The 21,313-nt window shown below is 36.0% G+C and overlaps 1 long non-coding RNA gene across 1 annotated transcript; it reads right to left on the bottom strand.

The window, feature by feature from the left end:
- Window positions 1-2,950: 2,950 nt before the first annotated feature.
- Window positions 2,951-14,775, bottom strand: LOC114145336 (uncharacterized). Its single transcript, XR_003595662.1, has 4 exons — window positions 14,668-14,775; window positions 11,532-11,582; window positions 5,032-5,152; window positions 2,951-4,624 (listed from the first exon to the last, which is right to left on the bottom strand). It is a non-coding gene; the product is annotated as an uncharacterized LOC114145336 (long non-coding RNA).
- Window positions 14,776-21,313: the final 6,538 nt, after the last annotated feature.

Below are 21,313 nucleotides of genomic sequence, written 5' to 3'. Positions count from 1 at the left end.
TGCCCAATAATTGAACATTGAAGTATGAAACATTGTTATCCATATATTCAGTTTACCCGTCCTGTACATTCTGTGCTAATCACCAGTTTTGTTTTACTTGCAGTTCTCATTAAGTCTAGCAGCACACAGGGGAAAAAGCCTTACAACTTAGGGAAAGAAAGCTTAAGTTATTAATGTAAGCCTGGTGAAGGTCACATGGAAAATTAGTGGGCTTTTGGTTCAAGTAAAGAAACAATGCACAAGATCAAGATGGAATTGAGGAGATGGAGAAAGCTGTCTGTAGGAATTATATAATCCAAAACTAGTGCAAACATACAGAATGTGTAATCAAAGGAGAAATATATCATGATTTATTCAGTCTTCATTACTTTAAGTGCTTCATGCTTGATATTATGTAGTTTTAAAATGTAAAGCCGTTTCCAATGTTCGTCAACTATTTGACAGTTTTTAAAACTAATCTGAATGTTTGCTCAGTCGTTGCAGAGAAAGAGAAAATGAGACTTGATTAGAACGGTTCATTAGACACGAAGCTCGACAGTTTTACTCGTGACAGTTATATTCTCTCATAAACACAGAACTCCAATTTAAAAGACAGCTCCAATTTGGAAGTTTAATTTGTCAGATGTTCCACGTATAGGGTCAGAGAGAAACAACAAGCAAGTGTTACTATCTTCTTACTCAAGCAGCTCTAAAGGGGTTACAGCTGTTAGCAAAGAAGAAGACTTTTCCGTTAAGCTGCTTTTTCTTTTCAAACTCCTTCGCCTCCATAACTATTTGTTGTTTTATCTGCAGGAAAATTTTAATAGGGCTGATGAAAGAGTCAGAATAACTTTTTGTATCATTCATCAAAAGAAAATTTCTTTCTCTATTTTTTTGTAAAAAAAAACAAAAAAAATATATATATATATATATCAGTGCTGCCATTTACATTACAATGATGTGTTTGTGATTGCTTTTGAGCATAATTTCTATTCATGTACTTTTTTTGTTTTTTATTCATTTTGTAAGTGACAGAAAATGTGATATATGATGTGGATTGCTGCTTAGAGGACAGGTGACTGGTGAGATGGTAAAATAGAGTCATTCAGGAATGGAAAATGCAGTAAAGCCTTTACTTGAACAGCTGGGGTACAAATCAAAGGAAGACACTAGAACACGAGATGAGAACAGCAGGAAATTTTATTATGAGAATAACAACTTCCTGCTGCTGTGACTTGACAAAAGGCTTGCTGCATCTTTTTGTTTCATTAGAAGATTTCACTCCAGATTCTCTTCACCTCAGATGCTTTTTTTAAAGCCCTGCTCAAAGATTTATATGAAACATTTATGAAACACATAAATACAATACTATTGCATTAACAGTACACAGCTGTTTTTTTAACTCAGCAAAACATTTTTATGTTGTAGCCTCTGCACAGCCACACAGTCTGATCTGTTGCAAAGGTTAGAGTCTTTGTCAGCAGCTAAGGTCACATCTCTGGAGAGATGTTTTGCAGCTATACACAGGATGACCCACACCTCTTCAAGGATATGTAATCGTGACTCACTGCTCTGTGTGGAAGCTAGCCGTGCTGCATGTTAATGCAAAGGCCTCGTTCACTGCACCCTTACTGACACACTGATTCAGCAAGACCTGTGGACTCCGTGTGGGATGATGCTGTCAAATTTGCACAATAAGATTTTTCATTTGCTTAACTGATATGAACTCGGAGTTAAAGCTTTTATTTGAGATGCATTTTGCTCCATTATCATATTCTTCTCAGTGAAGAGACTCATTGTACAAATTAATTATTTCTGACCTCAAACTGACTTTTCTATTATGAAAGGATTAGACGCATTGACCTTCAGTAAAAATTGTACAAAATAGGGATTGTTATAAGAAAAAACAAATTAAAACCAATAAACTGTGAAAAATGGTAGAATTTGATTTGTTAGTTGAAGCATAACAAAATGTGTCTAATTTAAATTATAGAAAGATAGGTATTTAAGTTCATTTTAATTCTTCCATTGTATCCTCCTTCGACTACAATATATTTTTTTAGATGCTTATTTTTGCTTCTGTTTTTCCATATAAAACTTGGATTCTGTGCATTTTTCAAAAAGACATTGCCTACTAGTCTCTAAGTATCTTATAACATTTCTACAATTATAGGTTCATCAATAGTTTGTATTGTCCTATCCTATTAACAAGAGTTACTTAAATAATTAAAATCTTATAAATAATAAAAAAAAAACTCCTGCAATGTCGCGAATGCAAACTGAAATCCCTGCATTGATCCAGTAAATACCATCAGAACATTAGACTGTGGGGTAAAACAAAACATGACAAAAACAAGATAAGAAGCTCAAACACAATAAGATGCAAAAAGGTAATAGATGGGTAGAGCGACTATAAAACCTTGTTACAATTTATTGTTGCAGTGAGGCCCAGAAATCTGTTAGCAGTCCTATGACAAATGGCTGGACCCTGGCAGTGACACACAGCTCCGGCTGATTGAGCTGTGATCACTCAGCAGACCGCTGCTGTCACCCGTGCTGCACTAACCATAGCAGATGACATCTAAACGCCACCGTAAATTTACACCCATGGGTAGGAGCCTCCACACCCCATCACCGCTCTTCCGGTGTGCTTTAGTATTCTTCATGCTTCTGCTCTGCAACCTTAGTTTTCTCTGGAGTTCCTGTGCAATAGTGTCTGTCTCCATTTAAGTGGACACCTACAACTCCTTTCTTTTTCTTCTTTTCTCAGGGCTCCTACTGATGGCTGCCATTTTTCATCCTCTTTCAGTACAAATGATACATTTTCTGCACTCATTGTGCATAACACTCAAGGTCAGACCATATTTACTTCATCCGCATCGGACAGCGCCACTTTAATAATCATTAAGCACACCTCAAGTTTCTGATACTTAGAAATTCAGCAATCATTTTTTACAACACAACTAAACATTCTGGCACACAACTGTCTCGGACATCACGGTTTGGTTTTATGCTTTTTGTTGTGTTGTAAGATGCTCCAACGAAGCAGTCATTTGCCTATTCGGTATCAACAGTGGGGGAGCTCAAGTACTACATTATTTCTTGGTTCAAATGGTTTAAATGTCAAGCATGTGATGTGCCCTTTATGTGCTACTAAAGGGCACTCTTTATGTTGCAGAGCCTGAAGCAAGAATGTAGAGGTCACATCTAGTTTTAGATCAAAATTTTATTGATCTAAAACTAGTTAAGCTAGTTAAGTTGAAGTATTTTACTCTTTGTAAACGAGTTGTTTTGTAACCACAGTGGTACAGTGGTATTTTCTCGGCTTGGGTTTTGAATAGGGTTGCATTAAAATTAAATAAATTTACATGCACAGATTATATATTTGTATGTAATCTCAAAGTTCAATTGTCTCCCACCAGGTAAAAGGCATGGATGTAGAGAACCATCTGTCATCCAGTGGGATTCTGGGACAGAGAAGAGATGCAGAGGCTGCAGCTTTCACTTTACCCTCCCCAGTCTGTCTTCCTCTTGTTTTATTTGTGTAATATGTGTTTTGGCCTTAGTCCAAAGCTGAGAAGTGCAGCAATAACAAGATTATGAGAGAGACAAGACTTCATCACCTGTCTGCTCCCATGCCAGGGGAGGGAAATAGATGTGGTGATATATGACTTTACATTACATGAAAAATGTGGCTGTATTTTATATCCAGTAGAGATTGATGCAAATTATTTTATTTTGCTAGTTTTCCTTTCTGGTACATAGGTTATGTTCTGCTTAGCTGTTTTAGACTTTTAGCCTTTACAAATGTTTTCTGACTTTACATTCTTTCTTGAATTGTCAATTCATCTCTGTTCTCTCTGCAAATGGCTGATGAATTTTGGAAAACTTGCAAAACGCACAAAAAAAATCACAATGTTATAATGGAGTGTTTGAGTGTATAATTTTGAGAAAAGAAGTTAATTTAATACAATTTGAAATAAGGCTGCAACATAAAAAAATGTGCAAACAGTGAATATTCTCCAGATACATTGTATATAATATGTTTTAATTGATAAATTGAGTTACTGATATAAAAGAACTTTCCAATAATATTGAAATTTGTTGAAAACTGATGTATATGATCTCAGGGATAGAAGTGAACCTTTTAATATCATACCCAGATTTAAAAAGTATTGGAACAGAAAGTGCTATTACAAAGAGGCCCATTTTCTAACAATGTAAAATAAAATGTTTCCATTTTAATCTCTGCACAAAGACTTTAAATAAGAAAAAAAAAGATGCTGTTCTTCTCATGTATCCCTTTTGCATGTGTCTGTGTGCATTTGCTTCCCCTCCTTTTGCACCTTTAGGTGGTTTAGCTTCACTCAATACTGTAACTAAATACAATGATCTGCCAAAAACAATTACCTGATTTTAAGATCCCACTCATTCATTGAGCTGACACTGCCTTTGAGGAGAAAGTAAGCTGACATTTGAATTTGCATCTGAGCAGGGTTCTTTGCTGGTAGAGTGGAGGGTGCAACAATTTCTCGCCTCGGCCAGCGCGAGGCTGTGTTTGTGTGTGTCAGAAGCGATTGGTGCGTTTTGGCTCTGAAGAATGCACAATGTTTCCTCCATTTAGGCGTTAGACTGGATGGTTTAGCTGGAAGAAATGAGACTATAGATAGAAATACAAATGGAAAGATGGGTAACACTATGAGAAAATGAAAATACTGCTTCGGCCTGTTGGTTATCTGCCTTGGATTTCAACGACGTGAGGAGACATAATGTCATTGGATAACACCCACATTGCTTTACTTTACATTTGACACTGCAGCATGCACAGTTTGATCACCAGGTAAGTTAAGCTGACAAAAGGTTTTTTGGAATGTGTAAAACAAATACACAGCACTTTCACACCATATATGCCATAAATATGCACCACTGCAGCATAATGTATTATTTAACTTCACATTGCACTTTCCAGACCCTTCGCTCATCTCAGCATGCAAGAGGCTAATAAAATACAGTGATGGGGTGAGGATGGCTCTGTTGGTAGAAGGGGCTTACCATCTGCAGTCCTTCAAGCAGTTGTCCTGGGTTTGCTTCCTGGGCCATTTGCGGCACATCTTCTCCTTCTCTCTCCTCCTCATTTCTTTTCCATTTACAGTTCAATAAAGGCCATGGGAGTCTAAAAAATCATTTTAAAAAAAAGAGAAAGAGAGAATCTTTCTAAATAATATGATTTATACGTATCTGACCACTGGGAGTACCCCCAATGGATTGAAATTACACTGTCAGGAAGTCAGTTCATCACTTCACTTTAAATATAAAAACATTAATATCAAAGACGCGGTGATATTACCTCAAAAGTAACATGAACACCATAAATTCAACACACTTGATCCCAATAAATATGCACCGCTCATCAAAAGTAACGCCTATTTTATCAGTGTTAAAGGACTTTATGGCCTGCAAAATTGGCTGCATCCCTCATTCTTAGACTGACATAACGGAATACAATCATGTATGTCTACACAGGAAGAAATGAGACAGCTGTTTCAGACTGATATATCCGTGTTACATGTCATCATTTTAGTATAAGTTAAGGATTATCTTAAGGATAGTGGTTGAGAATAACAGCCCTCGGGATCGATAGCTTTAAGGAAGCAAGAGTTGTTTTACCCAAGAAAACACCTACAAACATAAGGTGTCTTGTGAAATTTGTAGATGTTTTATATAGCATGTCATTGTGCTACACAAATATCAATATTTTCAGTGGTTTCAATTAGTAAAATTAGCTTTATTGGAAGTACCGGTCTGATAGATATCTGTCTTCTGCAAGTAAGACAGATGTTGAATCTGTCTTACAGAACTTACAGTAAACTGTCACAAATGGTAACTTTCCTTCAGGAAACCAGAACATCTACACCAAGAAAGGATATACTAGGTGCAGATGTTGTTGAAATGTTGATGTTGCCGATGTTTTATCTGCACATTTAGTTATTAAATATATATTGACATATATTAATAATTTAAAGTCTAAAACAAAACAGCTAGAACCAAGCTAATTAATTTAAGTAAATGGACTAGAGTAGGTACATTTTAACACCTGATTACAATATAAATTATTTATCTAGCTGCTAACCTTGTGTAATTCCTTCTCAGACATATTGAGTGAAATCTACCAAAATAAATGTGTTTGTTTTACTACAGCAAAAGAAATGTAAAGGTTATAGATAAATTCAACATGGATTTTCTTTCTTACAGCCTCCTGTTCCAGGCACAGTCAGTATGTGTTAGTGTTTCAGTGCATGATTTTAGTGCTATTAAGAACACCATTCCCTATAAATTAAACTGTATTTCCTGATCATTCAGCTTTTTTACTTGAGTAACAAGTTGGTTTAATTTGAGCTCATTTCTGATAAGCTGCTATTAAAATGCAAACATGTAGAAGAATTAAGCAGAGTAGTGATATGCAGTCTGAGTGCTGTGCTGACTGGGCTTTTTCTGCGTTTGTGTTACAGGGTGGTAATTTGTTTCGGGGAGGTGTTGTAGATTAATTTCTAATTCAGTGGGACAGTGTGGATTTGGTGAACTGGCCCACTGCCTCCCAGTGCCATACCCAGTCCCTTTTGAACTTAATCACCTTCCCCATCTTGAAACACTGCTTTCTTTTGGTCATTCATTTTGTAGGAGTTCATTCTGGCCCGCAGGAGCAGAAATCAATACAGTCCAAGCTGATTTTGATGTGTGGAATGAACATTTTGTAGTTTTCACTTTTACAGTGACTGTGAATGATGATTGGGAAAATAAATCAGTTTTAAGGCTATATTTAACAACCAATTTACCATTGTGTGGTAGTCTTTCCCAAATTTCAGTGGCTTTAGTCTGCAGAGCAAAAATAACTGTGCTTGACAAATCAAAGGATGCTAAAAGGCTGGAAAAATGCAGTGTGTTTTTTTTTGCCACAAATGACACAAAAACATAAAATATCTAAACGTCTTTCTTCCCCCAAGACCAGAGAGAAAATTAAATGTTAGTTTTTAGCTGTGAAATAGGTTTTGGAACATGTTCGCATTAAGAGTGACCTCAGTCAGAGTGAAGTAAAGCCCTATGGTGAGTCTGTAGTGCAGTAATGAGAGCCGGCTGTGGGCTGAAGATGAAGGGAAGGAAGATCAGGACACTCTGTCTCAAACACAAAGGGCAGAGGCAATGATTCATTCTCATCAAGTGTTTCTACATCTGAGCAGAGTAACATTCAGACTGTAATGAGAGATTGCTGTTTTTATAAAAAATATTCAAAATTAGAAAAATAACAGCTAGCTAAAACAAATAAGCATCTTAGTAATCAAGTACTTGTTTCTAGCTTAGGATTTCATCTTTTATTATTATTTTCTTGTGCAGATTTTGATTTTTTAACCATTAAATGATAAATGGTGTGACAGGTGGGGGAGGTTTGATATGGGCAAGATGGCTCACTGCTCAGGGTGGCATTACATGTGGGAGAGGATCAAGCCCTCAATGTTGATGCCTTGTCTGCTATAAAGGGGAATAGGCAACCACATGTGTTGTTAGCGTTTAAGTGAACGTACAAGTAAAACTCTGGCAGAATAAATCAAAAAGCTTTAAAAACTTATGTTTATCCATCTACTGCTAAACTAAATCTAAGGAAACTAAATTTAGGACATACATGACCATAACTAGTCTGGACAACCTGGAGTGGACACATTTATACAGTTTTGCTCTATTTTGATCAATTTTTAATATGCAAGATCATCTTCTTTTTTTTTTTTTTACCATTTATGAATTTCTATGGATTTTCTGTTGTAGTTTCCGCCTGTGTTAAATGCAGAGGAAGAGTGAAAACTTGAAGGGACAAAATTGAGTAAAATTACCAGAATGTAAAAGAGCTGTGTGGGAAGCATAATCAAAGTTAATATACTAATGAATGTAACACATGATTTGTTGACGGTGCTATGGCAGATGGAAGAGTACAAGGAAATAGCAAAAAAAGCATATTTAATTTAAGAAATTTGTTTTCTTTGTAACAACTCTTTATAATTTTTTTATTTTGTTTATTTACTTCTATACATTTAAAATGTGCTTTTTTTAACAGGACTAAATTTACAACCTCAAACTTTAATATATTAATTTGTGAGCGCCTCCAGAGGTTAGAGGTTGAAAAACCACTGGAAAAAAAAGGGTCAGGTTCAATTTTAAGCAAGCCAATGAATCAAACAGCGCTACAAGACAATGATTTAGAGCAAATTTATTTTCTACAACCGTGTTATGTTTTTCTATAAAACATTTAACTTCATCAAATTAATCTTTTTAAATGTTTTGTCATCCTTTAAAAAGACATTCATCCGTCTCATAAAGCTAATTTCTTCTAACCTTGTGAACCTTTTCAACCTGACCACTTTACCACTGACCTTGTTGCACCAGACATCCCGATAATCCAGGAAGTTCTCCAACTATAATAAGTGAACCTGCTAAGCTTCGGGTTATATGTAAAAAAAAAACCTCCATTGTGAGGTCAAGAGTCTCTCTCTTGTATTTTTAACGCAGTAAGAAAAAAAAATCCATGGCACTGGATCAGGAGTATAATTATGAAGCTTTTGTTCATTTTCTAAGGAAAGTGTTGTCTGCACGTCACACACGTTATATTGCACTAGGTTTAAACACCTCTTGCAACACTTCCTGAATAATTTCTCTGCAGCTCTAAGGCAGCAAAGTGCTCTTATATTTTCAATACAGTGTGAAATGTGTGCTAAGAGCAGACACCGGGGATAGATCATGTTAATACATTTTTAAAAAAGAGACAAAGTCACCATCTCCATCACTACTCAGGTGGGTGCAGAGAAGTAAGCCTTGGGCACTCAGAGGTCTCTCTAGCGCACTCAGTGTCAGCATTTTAGGCATAATGATGCTGCAGAAAGACATAATACCTTTAAACTAAAAAACTGATTTAAAACATGAAGACTGGTACACATTTATCTACAGTGGAGTGTGTATTTATATACAGAAGGGGTTCATTTTTTTTACATGATATGCATATCGACTTTGTAACCAACACACATCTCCAGTCTTTTTGAAGAATGGCTTGGGCTAGGCACAGCCTCCTGGGTGATTAGAGAAGATGATCTGGGGGCCATTTCACACAGCTTAGGACAGAGATGTGAGGATATGGTACATTATCAGGGGACTGAGCCAGACAAGACATGTACTCATTCATTCATTCATTCATTCATTCATCCAAGTAACTTTGGATGCTTAATATTGTGGTTTAAACTGTTTAGGTCCTGCTTGTCTACAGATCATTAGAAAAATTAAGCACTGAAACTAGAATAAGCTTCCACATTAGCAGCTTGACTTTCTATTGATGCATCCTATCAGTCAGGTGTGAAAAACATTGCAAACAAGCTGACATGGGCCATGAAGTTTACCGTTTAGTGACAAACATGCACTACTACTAGTAATCTGCTCTGCATTCCCAGAGCCAAATACAGAGAAGCAGAATTCACCTTCTATGCACCACAAATCTGGAACAAACTTCTAGAAAATTGCAAAACAGCTGAAACATTGAGTTCCTTTAAATCAAGGCTAAACACCCACCTGTTTAGAGTTGTTTTCAACATATAATCACTGGAACATTAACCAACATATTTGATGTGTAATGCTGATTTTGATGATGGCACTTGACGAGACGTGATGTTTGTTACTGGTTTCACAATTGAATACACAATGTATTTTTATGTTTTTATGATGTAACGCACTTTTAACTGAAGCAAAAGCTCAGCTGTCTAGATCTACACTGAAAACCAAAATGGCCCAAAAGGTGCATTTTTATCCACTCAATAGATATAGTTCGTATAAAGATAAAATGTTTTTTTTTTATTAATTCAATGTGATAGCATGCTACTGTGATAAAGGGGGGATTTATTTTTAGAGTGTGTTTACTTAATTGTAAGTCGTGCTGATTAGTGTGCCACAGATGAACTATATGTGTGTTTGCCCCTAATGCCCCAAACAAGATGACGCACAAAACTGTTGGAATTAAATTTGCCATCGCTGCCCGTCTTTATTGAGTTTCAAGTGATGCATTCCTCATTGTTCTCTGCAACACATTAGAAAGTGGGATGTATGCTATTGTTTCACTCATGGTGTTTTTTAAATTAGCATATTTATATACAGTAGGTCCTATTGATTATGTGGTTAAGATTGTAAAATAAAACATCAGATTTTAGTTCATATGAGCATGCATCTGTGGAATTACCTGAAACAAATGTTGATCTATGTACAGAGAGAGCGACAGATACTGTAACGATCAGGAGGAGATAACCTAATTTTCTCCTCTCTATTGTGCATTACAATACAGAATCACAATATGTTTTCAAATGCAGCACTTATGCCTGGCATCGACTCCGACAATGACTCTCCAATAAGTGGCATGTTACGACCCAGCTTTAGGGGTGAAGAGAAAATGAAACCAGTTCCCAGGAGCACCCAGGCCAGGCTGGCAATAAATGAAGGGAAATCAATCAGGGCTTTCTCATTAAAACGATAATCAAGGACGCCTGCTGAGGTGCCATTGATTTGAAAACACTGAGTGACAGCTGTGCTAACTTCAAAAGCAGTTAGTGATGAGTCACGATGAGTGAGACTTTTAAAGCAATCTCACTTGTTATATTTTGCCTCCTGGCTTAGATCCAGAGGACAACAGCAGGTCATAGATTTTGTTTCGAATGAGGATTTTAAAGGAGTGAATAAGATTTTATTTATTCGAAGGTTTTAAAGTTGTAATAAAATTCGACTTATAATGATTCATCTGGTAATATTAGCTTCTTGGTTTTATGCTAACATTGTGACCTCAGACTTCCTGTCTTTCTGCCTCTGCACTTGTGCTGCAGCTCCAGGCCAGCAGTCCACCCACAGTGAGGCGCTTTTATGCACCAAAGGAAACATTTTTTTGTTCTTCAGTTTCACTAAATTATTAAACACAGTTCCCCCTCCAGGCATGACAATATTAGCTTATCACCTGTGTGTGGGGTTTCATTTCACTTTCATCAAAGTCAACATAACTTCCAGTGGGGAGAAAAATATGTTTTCACCTTTGAACTTTAGAGGAGGAGAATGTGCTTTTTAAGACCCACTGTCCCCTGGTCTTCTATATTTTGCTATTTGAAGGTAGTAAGTAAAATAAAAATCTGTGGTAATTGAACCAATGAACAAACACGCGAGCTTTAAAAAGCAGAAAGCATATCTTCCATTCTTCTGTCAATACTTTGTTTGAAAAGTCAAAAACTGGAGGCAGTGCATATTTTAAGCAGGGAAACAATAATAGGCTGAACCAGCACCTGAGTTTTTAAGCAGATAATAACAGAATTTCCCAAAGCAAACTTAAATGTTCCTTTCTCAGCCAAGTGAAACCAAACGACTGTCTGTCATTGATTTCTCATCCTGGAGGGTGACTAACTACCCTGAGGGTTGATGTTAATGCTGACTGAGGCTGTAAAATATGCAATAAACTGTTGCTGTTTGAATTGAGCAGCTTACAATTTACAGACCTGACTGAGCTTCTGTTTCCTGAGTAGAGACTTGAAATCTTTCTCCTCTCCCTGTTAGAGACACGGAGAAAATGAAAAGCAAAACATTCAAGAGGTTACAGAAAACAGAAAAATAATTATGTTGTTAATTCTTTACATTTCTCCAACCCAAATGTATCGTTTGCCCACATTAATATGCATGTTTAAGAAAACGATGGAGAAAGTTCAAAGACATAATTGGCACAACCAAAATAATTACAGTCTGTAGAGTATCATATAAATATGCAACATCTCTTTCTCTGAAAAGAAAGATGAGTTCACTTTGCTTCTATTTATATCGTTAAATACCGTAGCTGCCACTATCACACTGCAAATCCTTCCATTCATTAATCAATCAGAAAACATCCAGTTAAATATAAATGTATATATACAAAACTGTGAATAGTAGAGAGTTGACTACTGCATGTTAAATGTTATACACCAAGGCAGTTGGGACAGGACCTCAAAATCCTGACCATTCCACTTTAACATCACACATTAGCCATTTTAATTATTTATTTATTTATTTATTTATTTCAGAAGGGGAGAATAAAATTGGGGCTGTTTTTGGTCCATATTTGTCTGGTTTAGAAATATAAATAAATTGGGTTTGTTTCATGTAAAAAAAAAAATTTTTTTAAAAACAGCAACAAAAACAAATCCTCACTGTCTGAGTTGTAGGCATTCAGTTTTCTAAGTTGTTCCATATATAGTAGGGGTTTAACGCACAAGAATTACAGTTTGCAGCAGTTCAGTATGTTGAGCTCTGATAAAACCAACGGGTTGAACGTGAACCTATACGTGATTTGAAGCACAACAGAGGACTCACAGCATGTTCACAGCTTTAGAAAACTCAACTTTGTGGCAAATGCCAACATGTTCACAGGCAATAAAGCAGCTGGCAGGCAGGTGTTGTGTTCTCATCATCTTTATATTCTTCACACTTTTTTTTACATTGCATAAAATGATAAACTTTCTACATTTGAATGTGTTTATTTTCCATTTAAAATATCTTTACGGATGACTTGCTCTTTCTTACTTCTGGATTTGGTCTATGGATATAATTATAAACATACCAGTTTTGTTTATAAAATTATCAGAGAAATACTCCAAGGAATATTTTTTAAGGGCAGATTCAAATGATCCGCTTCCCTAAAAGCATAACCTTCTCTTTGGTCAATTTAAACTTTTTTTTTTTTTTTACTTTCTTAGGAATGTGTGTTTCTCAAAACAGATCAGATATCTTAACATGCAAAACTAAAAAACGAGATAGTTGGGTATCTACTCCATCAGGAGTTTGGGCAGCAAACTTTACATAAAAAAAGACAAAGATAATATATCTCATACAGTTTGTTTGTTTGTGTGGTCTCAAACAAACAAACATTTGATGCAACTGTTACAACTGCTGAAAGTGATGAGCCAACTCATCTACAGTACAACATATTGTTGCATAAACTGCAAAACACAGAAAACAGCAATTTACAGGAGCCACTCAAATATGGGCCAACTACGGTGGCCGACAGGTGCAAATGCGCAGCAAAAGAGAAACATGCAAACAAAAAAAAAAACACGCGCACAAATTAAATGCGGCAAGCAAAAAGCAAATAAAATGCAGCAAACAAAAAGAGAGACGCAAACAAAAAAGAAGACACCCCCGAATGAAATGCAGCAAACAAAAAGTGAGACGCAAACAAAAAAGAAGACACCCCCGAATGAAATGCAGCAAACAAAAAGTGAGACGCAAACAAAAAAGAAAACACCCCCGAATGAAATGCAGCAAACAAAAAGTGTTGAAAACGGAAGTGCTCCAGACCACTAGGGGGAGTCAAAGAAAATAGTATTCATTTCTATGGGACCAGATGCAAGATTCAGAGAAAGAAATTTGAAAGAAAGTAAAGGTACGTATTACTATATTTCTTTTCAGATACGCCGTCTTTTATAATATTATACAATAACAGAATAATTTATGGGTAGCGTGATAGACTTTGTGTCAGTCATGCCGTTCTGGGCTCGGTCTCGTAGATGCTTGCCCGAATTAGCAAAAATACTATTTTCTTTGACTCCCCTAGTGGTCTGGAGCACTTCCGTTTTCAACACTTTTTGTTTGCTGCATTTCATTCGGGGGTGTCTTCTGTTTTGTTTGCGTCTCTCTTTTTGTTTGCTGCATTTCATTCGGGGGTGTCTTCTTTTTTGTTTGCTGCATTTTATTTGCTTTTTGCTTGCCGCATTTAATTTGTGCGCGTGTTTTTTTGTTTTTGTTTGCATGTTTCTCTTTTGCTGCTCATTTGCACCTGTCGGCCACCGTAGCCAACCTTTTCTGTTTTACAACTTTGCATAATACACATGTACTGTAAACCCCAAGAACGAAGAAATAGTATTTAAATAGTTATTATAACCAGTTACATTACTGTCTTTGCACTTCTACAGTTTTATTTCCACATACATCACCTTCATAAACCAAGTTATCAAAATGTATTTTACTGTATTAACAAATTCCATAATAAAGTCTAATTAGTTTAATAGTGTATTTAACTGTTTTTGACCCATTTTTAATCCTTTTTAAATCAATCACTCTTATGAATCATATTTTAAGTCCATTATAAATAATGTCTTTTTAACATTTGTATTGTATTCAACCTTAATAAAGTGAACAGAAAACATTGTACGCTTCCTCTGATAAGCAGAAAATATACAGAGCAGAATGCAGACTTTAATCACCACTAAATAAGTGGACTAGCTCAAGGCCAGGTGTGCTCTATTAGCTTCCTCTGACGCTCAGTTTGACTCCACTTTACCTAAGTAATTTAGTTTTACACAAGCACCTCATGACATGACACATTTACTCCGTTCAACATAGGTTATAGCCACAAACTCATGCTTTTATTGATGCTACATGTATATCTCGGTAGTTAGTTAGTTAGCTTCTTTTTGCTCACAAACATGAAACATCTCTGCGACCGCCTCGGACTACGAGTCCGCCATTTTCACCACAATGCAGCAAATCACGTTCACAAATGTTTAAATGTGCGATTTCACACCTTGCCTTTACATTTGTTACGCCCCATAGCACTCGTGAGCTATTGTTACTGTTATTTATCACAATGTACCCCCAGCTTACCTGCAAAACACAGAAAACGGCAGGTTACTGGAGCGTCACCTGTAAACTGTTCAATGGAGAACAGGCCAACTTCTTCTGGCGGTCAGAGCGTCAGCAACTGGCACTGAGCGCCCTCTGCTGGCAAAACGTATATTACACATTTAAGTAATAAAATGGATCTTAACAGTAGTTTATCAAAGAAAGTGACCTTGGACATAGCAATAAAATGAGGGGTTACTATTTTCATCTATTTATTTCATAGTGTCACACAACCAAATGTAAGAAATATTATCTCTGACTTGCTTGGTTGAGAATTTTTTTTAATGGAAATTGATTATTCTGTATTGTTTCTGAAATAAACTCCATGAAGAATGACATTTTTGGTGAGGAGTCATCACAAGGCAGTGAATAGCCAATCAAAAATAAACATGGGATAGTGTGGCAGCTACTTCATGTTAAACATTCAATTTCACTTTTGTTTCTAAAGGACATCCTTACAGATGTTGGAGAGATCTTAAAATGTCAACAATCCATTATTTTACCCGTTTTAGTCATGTAATGATAGGTATCTATGCAGAAGATGACAGTCAGTATTAAACATTAATGAAGAATTATTTTTAAAATATTGTTTCTAAATTAAACAATATTAGACTGTAATAATTTTAATTTGTCTTATCAAACACAACTAGAAAAACCAGAAAGATCATAAAAACTCATTTGTCTATTGGTGGAAATAACATTTTTGAGTAAATGCAAAGATTAGTGAAGCCATTTGAAAGGATCCTGAAACTAAAGTTTTAGAGGTGAAACATTTAATATGAGGTTTGTTTAGTACTTGCACTTGATCACTCATTAAATATCAATCTTAAGAAAGGTATGTTGGCAAAATGTTTTATTTGTTTGTTTCTTGTCAAATTACATAGCAGCAGCTGGTGGTGACACTTTTTACAAGTACAAACTAAAGTAAAACAGCAAACTCATACGGAAGCCAAGAAGACACGTAGGTGTTCGAAGGGACACAATGATGTCTGTCTGGTGACCCGTAGAGCTGTCTGTCGGTTGTTTGCGTGTGTGTAGGAAGGCAGGGGGTGCATGCTGAGGTGGCAGCTGCACAACAGCACACAAGGGAAATCTTTGACAGAAACGTGGAGATGTGTGTCAGCACTGACCCCAGAGATGACCAGATGGATTAGCAGGGCCACATCACATTGTAACACTCTGTCGTGCATTTGGGGGCGACATCTGTCTCTCTTTTTTTCTGCAGTAGATAAAAAATTTAACTTGTCACCAAACACACTGTGTAAAAGCTTAACGTCTTTGGCTAAACAAATTTAGGACCTTATGGAATCATATCTAATAGATAGGTTATTGTCTCTATATCTATGTCTATAGTAATTACAAAATCTCCCAGAAATATTTTTATGTCTTGATCAGGAGTAAGCTAGAACTGTTGGAAGTGGCTGAAAAAGGCTTAACTGCAGAAAATTAAAACTTTCAGAGGCACCTGTCAGTGATACACTGTCAATAAACTCCATACATTTAAAAAAGATAGAAATACCAACAGTTACTGACCGTAATATCCAAAACATTTATTACAGTAGAAAATACATGGATTTTCCGTAAGTCAAAACTGCAAAAGAATCTGTCAATTTACGGTAAAAAAATGGTGACATACCAACAGTTACTGACTGTAATATCCAAAGCATTGTATTACCGTAGAAAATACATGGGATTACAATAACTCAATAAACATATATTTCAAGTAATTTTGACAGTCATGAAATGTAGAAAACACAGAAATATATTGTAAAAATATAATAGAAATATATCCCTTATATGGACATATGCTGTTTTTATTTTGTGTGTGTTTTTTTTTTCAGATCTCAGTAATACTGTGAGGAAACTGGACATGAAACAGAATCGTTTCTTTTTTTAACAGAATTTTTAAATAGAAATTGTTTCTTTAAGTGGATTACTTGTAATCTGTATTTTTGTTTAATTTGAACTTATTTTCCTTATAACATTCCATATTGAAATGCAGACAAATTACACTTCCTTGTGTGTTGTGCTGTAATTTTTATGGTAAAATTTTGGTAACAACATCTACTGGTAATTTGCCATAAAGTTTTTATTTGTTTTATTTCTTTATAATACTTTAAACTGTCAATATGTCATACAGTCCTGCCGTGTTTTTCACTTACGTAGACTAATCTTTACTGTATATGTTTTGTTGTTATAGTAAGTTATTATAGTAAGTAACCCTGGCAACATTTCTCCAATTTCTATCATGCAACCAGAAATTTATCAAAATAATCTTTTTTATACCAAGAAAACATTATTTTACTAGATAACACATCAGCTATTTATTCTAGTCCCTGATTTAGGCTTTTCACTGTCCAACTTAGACTAGAAATTGAAAAGGGTTTAAGAAATTATTCAAGCTTATTTACATTTACTTTAATAATTATGCACAAATTGTTCTTAAATGTAAATTATTGATGTGAGACTGTATTTGCATCATGTAAAGGAAAAACAAAAACATGTCCTTGATTTATATTAGTGGTTTAATTTAGTGATATGTTTATTTACTGCTGGGACTCAAGACAAAAAAGCTGCTGGTGGCCTTTTTATGAACTCTTTCTCACAAAGAGAGGCTTGTAGTGTTTACAATCCCCACAGTGAATCCCAGTGTGAAAAGGTACTCATGCAGTGCTTGACAAAGTTATTGAATTGTTGTTATTATGAGTATTCTGCCAAAATGTTAAGCTCTGAATTACTCAAAGCTGCTAAAGCTAATTTCACCCTTGATGTCGTTTCAAGAGATATTTACAGGGTTTATCGTTTAAAAACTCGTGTCTGTGTGATTGCTTTGGGGAAAAGAGGAAAAACAAAGACATTGAATTATAAAATTATATTTTGTCAGCTTCATTGTTAAACAGAAAATTCACACAACCCGAGTTATTTCTCATATTGATTTTCACTAAAATGAATACAATATTTTCCCTGTGGTTAATTTGTTTTTCACTTTAAATTTGCACCCCAATAAATATATGCAGTCATATACAGTAAGTCACCAACTTATAATCAAACGCTAGCGGAAACGGCTTGAGGCATGATTATGCAGGCATTATGCTGCAGGCAAATGACTGCATTAAAGGCTTGTGAATGCCTTGTTTATGCAGCTTAGGGTAATGTTGCATCTATTCTGCTTGTTTGATGTCAGAACATTAGAAACCCAGCGTTGTGAACCTATTGTTAATCAGTTCTTACCCCAAACAACTGAATGAAATGTTATTGGCATAATGTCCTCGCCTGATCTGTCTGAAATCTACCAATCTAGTCTTTTCTTCTCCTCTGACTTTTGATCCCTCAGGACTTCGCAGTAAGTGGCTCTTCTTCTTCACTTTTATTTTTGGCACCATGGACTACATTTCCACTGTGTTGATGACAATGAGATCTTTATGAGGTCCAAATCCCTCATGACTGTATTCTTAGCAACTGCCTCATAGAAATAAAATCCCAGAAACAAGATTTCTCCAACTCACCTACAACAAACTTGACATGTTTATAATTGGATCAAAATCTCATACTGAATCTGCTCAGACTTCAGTCTGACTCTCAGCCAGCCCATTCTAACCCGTCTTCACACATATGCAGAATTGGAATCAAGTTTGACGGCTTCCTATATTTGAGAATCACAACAGCAGCATCCTTAGAACTGGATTCTTACACATCAGAAATTCAATTCTCTTCCGCTTTTCAGTCAGCGTCTCCATCACCTTTAACGCCAGCAACCACTTTTCCCACCTGACTGAAATCCTTCCTCAACATCACATGGTCCGCTCTCTCCTCGTTCAGCTATGTCTCTAGAAAACAAGATTTCATAGTTAAGAACTCCGTCTTCTCTTTGTCTTGTTCGTTTCCTGGTGTTCCTCAAGGTCGTGTACATGGACTTCTCCTTTTTATTTTGTCCATTGTCTATGTTCTCTTTGTTGGCATAGATATACCAACAAATACATACCTTGAATTCCTAACTCCCAGAACCCACTTACATCCAGAAATAAATGTTTGGGTATAATCTCGCTTTCATCAACTAAATTATGATAAACTATAATTTTAATAGCTGGATTTTTTTTTTTTTTTACTAAACTTGAATACAAATTAAACATCACTGTTTACCAGTCCATGCTAAAGCTGCTCACATTAAATTTAAGTCCTGCATCTGCATATAATCATCAACACCTCCAGAACCGCCTTCTTCCATTTCAATAACATTCAGTTTCTCCGTTCTTTCACCATATAAGCTGTCCTTAAAATCCTTGAGACTCCATTACAGACTTTCTCAAAATACAAAAATTGTATGGTTTAAGAAGTGATCTTAATGTCTTTGCAGTCCATTGTATCTGCAGCTTCATGAAGACAGTATCAAATAACTTCTGCAGTAGCAGCCATCCAGCCATTCACTGTTAAAGGATATCTGCTGCAGTCCCTGCAGGTGAAAACATGAATTTCTGCGCCTGCATTTTGTTTGTTTGTAGGGATTGCTATTCCATTTCATTATATGCTAATATGTTCATGTCTTTGGTTATCTCTCCTAAATAGCTAGCTAATATTTTATAGGTATTACATGATTCTGTTTTTTGCAAAAACGTCCTCTGCAGTGCAATAAGAAAGAAACATGCCCTTTTCTTGTGCTTCCTGGGAAATATATATTGGCTTTGTTAACTTTTCTCCATCCCAGTGAAGGAAGCAGTACATCACAGAAGAGAATCAGATGGGGAATCAGACAATTGTGTGGGTACTTATGGCTCCTCCAGAGGGAAATACCCATAAAAGGTTAACAAAAGTCACCTTTTAGTCTGCTCTCACACTCTATTAATCATGTTAAGATGATTACGTAAAGCAAATTATCCATAAAAGTGGGCTCAGGCAGGTCACAAGAATAATTTAGTTTTTTTGCAGCAGCAGCAGCAGTGGAGCTTGGCTGGAAAGTCTTCCAGATTAAATGCTCAAACAAAGACTGAACTGAATATCACAGAAACAAAAGCATACTTTGGTTTCTGACTTAGACATGTACTTCACATATGAAATCCAACCACAGAAAAAAAATCTTTAATAAAGATGTTTCAAAGGATGGACAAGTTCATCAAGGTTATTACCACACAGTTTAACCAGTGTAATATTGTAGTACTTTACCCAGGGGCTCACCCAAAATATACAATAGATCCACAAAGGATTAGAAAATGGAACGTAGTCTAGTCACAACCCAAATCTTGATCCCAATGAGATGATGAAAGTGAGGAGTGGGGCAACGTCTCCTCAGGCAGATGTCAGAAACTGTCAACAACTAAACAATATTTTTATCTCTGGAAAAGACGTGAAGGTAAGACAGTAGATATCCCACTACCAGACTTTATATTAATATTTGCTCAAAATATCAGTAATTAAATTAACGGATTTTAAGATGTTTAATGTAATTCGTCAAGGTTTGCAAAACATCTTATTATGAATCTTAACTCAGTGGGTCTTCCTGCACTCTGTCCTCATCTTCATCACTTCGCTGCAGGATGATAATTCTCGGATGTCATCTTCACATCCCCACTGAGGAACTGTTTTATTCCCCCTGATCTTCCTCTCCTCCCTGCCTGTCCCTCCTCCATGCCATGCCCTCTTAATGTTTGACCCCTCATAGTGACAGTTTCAGCTGCCATTACCAGAGTGCCTGGAGGAGGCCAGCAGGAGAACATCATGGCCAACCCACTCTCTGTAGAAAGAGGTACTGATGAAAGGAAGACCACCTACATGTACAGCTCCAGAGCGGTTTCCATTAATAGCGGAACAGCCGGTGTGTAATCTGAGTGGATCCGGTAAAAAACAACAACAGTATTTTCAAGAACTAAAAATAAATCAACATTGAAGAAAAGTCATGGTTTGTCATGAGGAAACAGATATTTTTCCAAGACTAGTTGTTGTGTTTTGTTTTTTCAGTTAAATTGAGAGATAGTAAATTACCAATAACAACATATTGAGAATTATTAATCAAAGAATGATCTAAAAAAACAAACAAACAAAAAAATCTACATTTCTCATCAGCTGTGACTAATCTTGTTGTCCTCCCTTGCTGCTTAGTTTTAGACTGTCCCCACTGTGTCACTGTTGTTTGCCTGATTGATGTAAAGTATACTGCTTTTGAATCTTTAATTTTCATTAAACAGAGTTAAAAGCCTGTACAATGCCCAGCAAATTCAAAACTGCCATCAATTTTCTTCCTGGATCTCTCATTGGGGATTCTGGCCACAGTTCTGCTGCTGCTGCTATCCTCAACAGGACACTGGCAGATCTGCCTGCACTAATAAGAAGAAAAGTGCAAAGTCATACAGAGGAAGAGAGAAGAGAGAGAGGAAGCAGCAAACAGTTCCTATCTTGTTACCTGATTCTCTCATATTTATTTATGTTTTTGCTCTTTGGTAGCAGCAAAGCTGCTGGGACACACAAACCAAAGGACCTAAAAATATGTCAGGATGTTTAAAATATAAGGTACCGCATCTTAAAATGTGACTTTGTGGCTTCTGAATAAATTTTGGGATGGTATGATATGTTATTTAGAATCCTCCTCAGATCATTTTTTAATTTCTGATATTCACTGAAGTCAAGTTTTCCCATAGAG

This window comes from Xiphophorus couchianus, chromosome 5 (assembly GCF_001444195.1).
Source record: "Xiphophorus couchianus chromosome 5, X_couchianus-1.0, whole genome shotgun sequence".
Classification (NCBI taxonomy): Eukaryota; Metazoa; Chordata; class Actinopteri; order Cyprinodontiformes; family Poeciliidae; genus Xiphophorus; species Xiphophorus couchianus.
The sequence above is the reverse complement of the archived record's forward strand: the minus strand, read 5'-3'. Positions and strand labels throughout refer to the sequence as shown.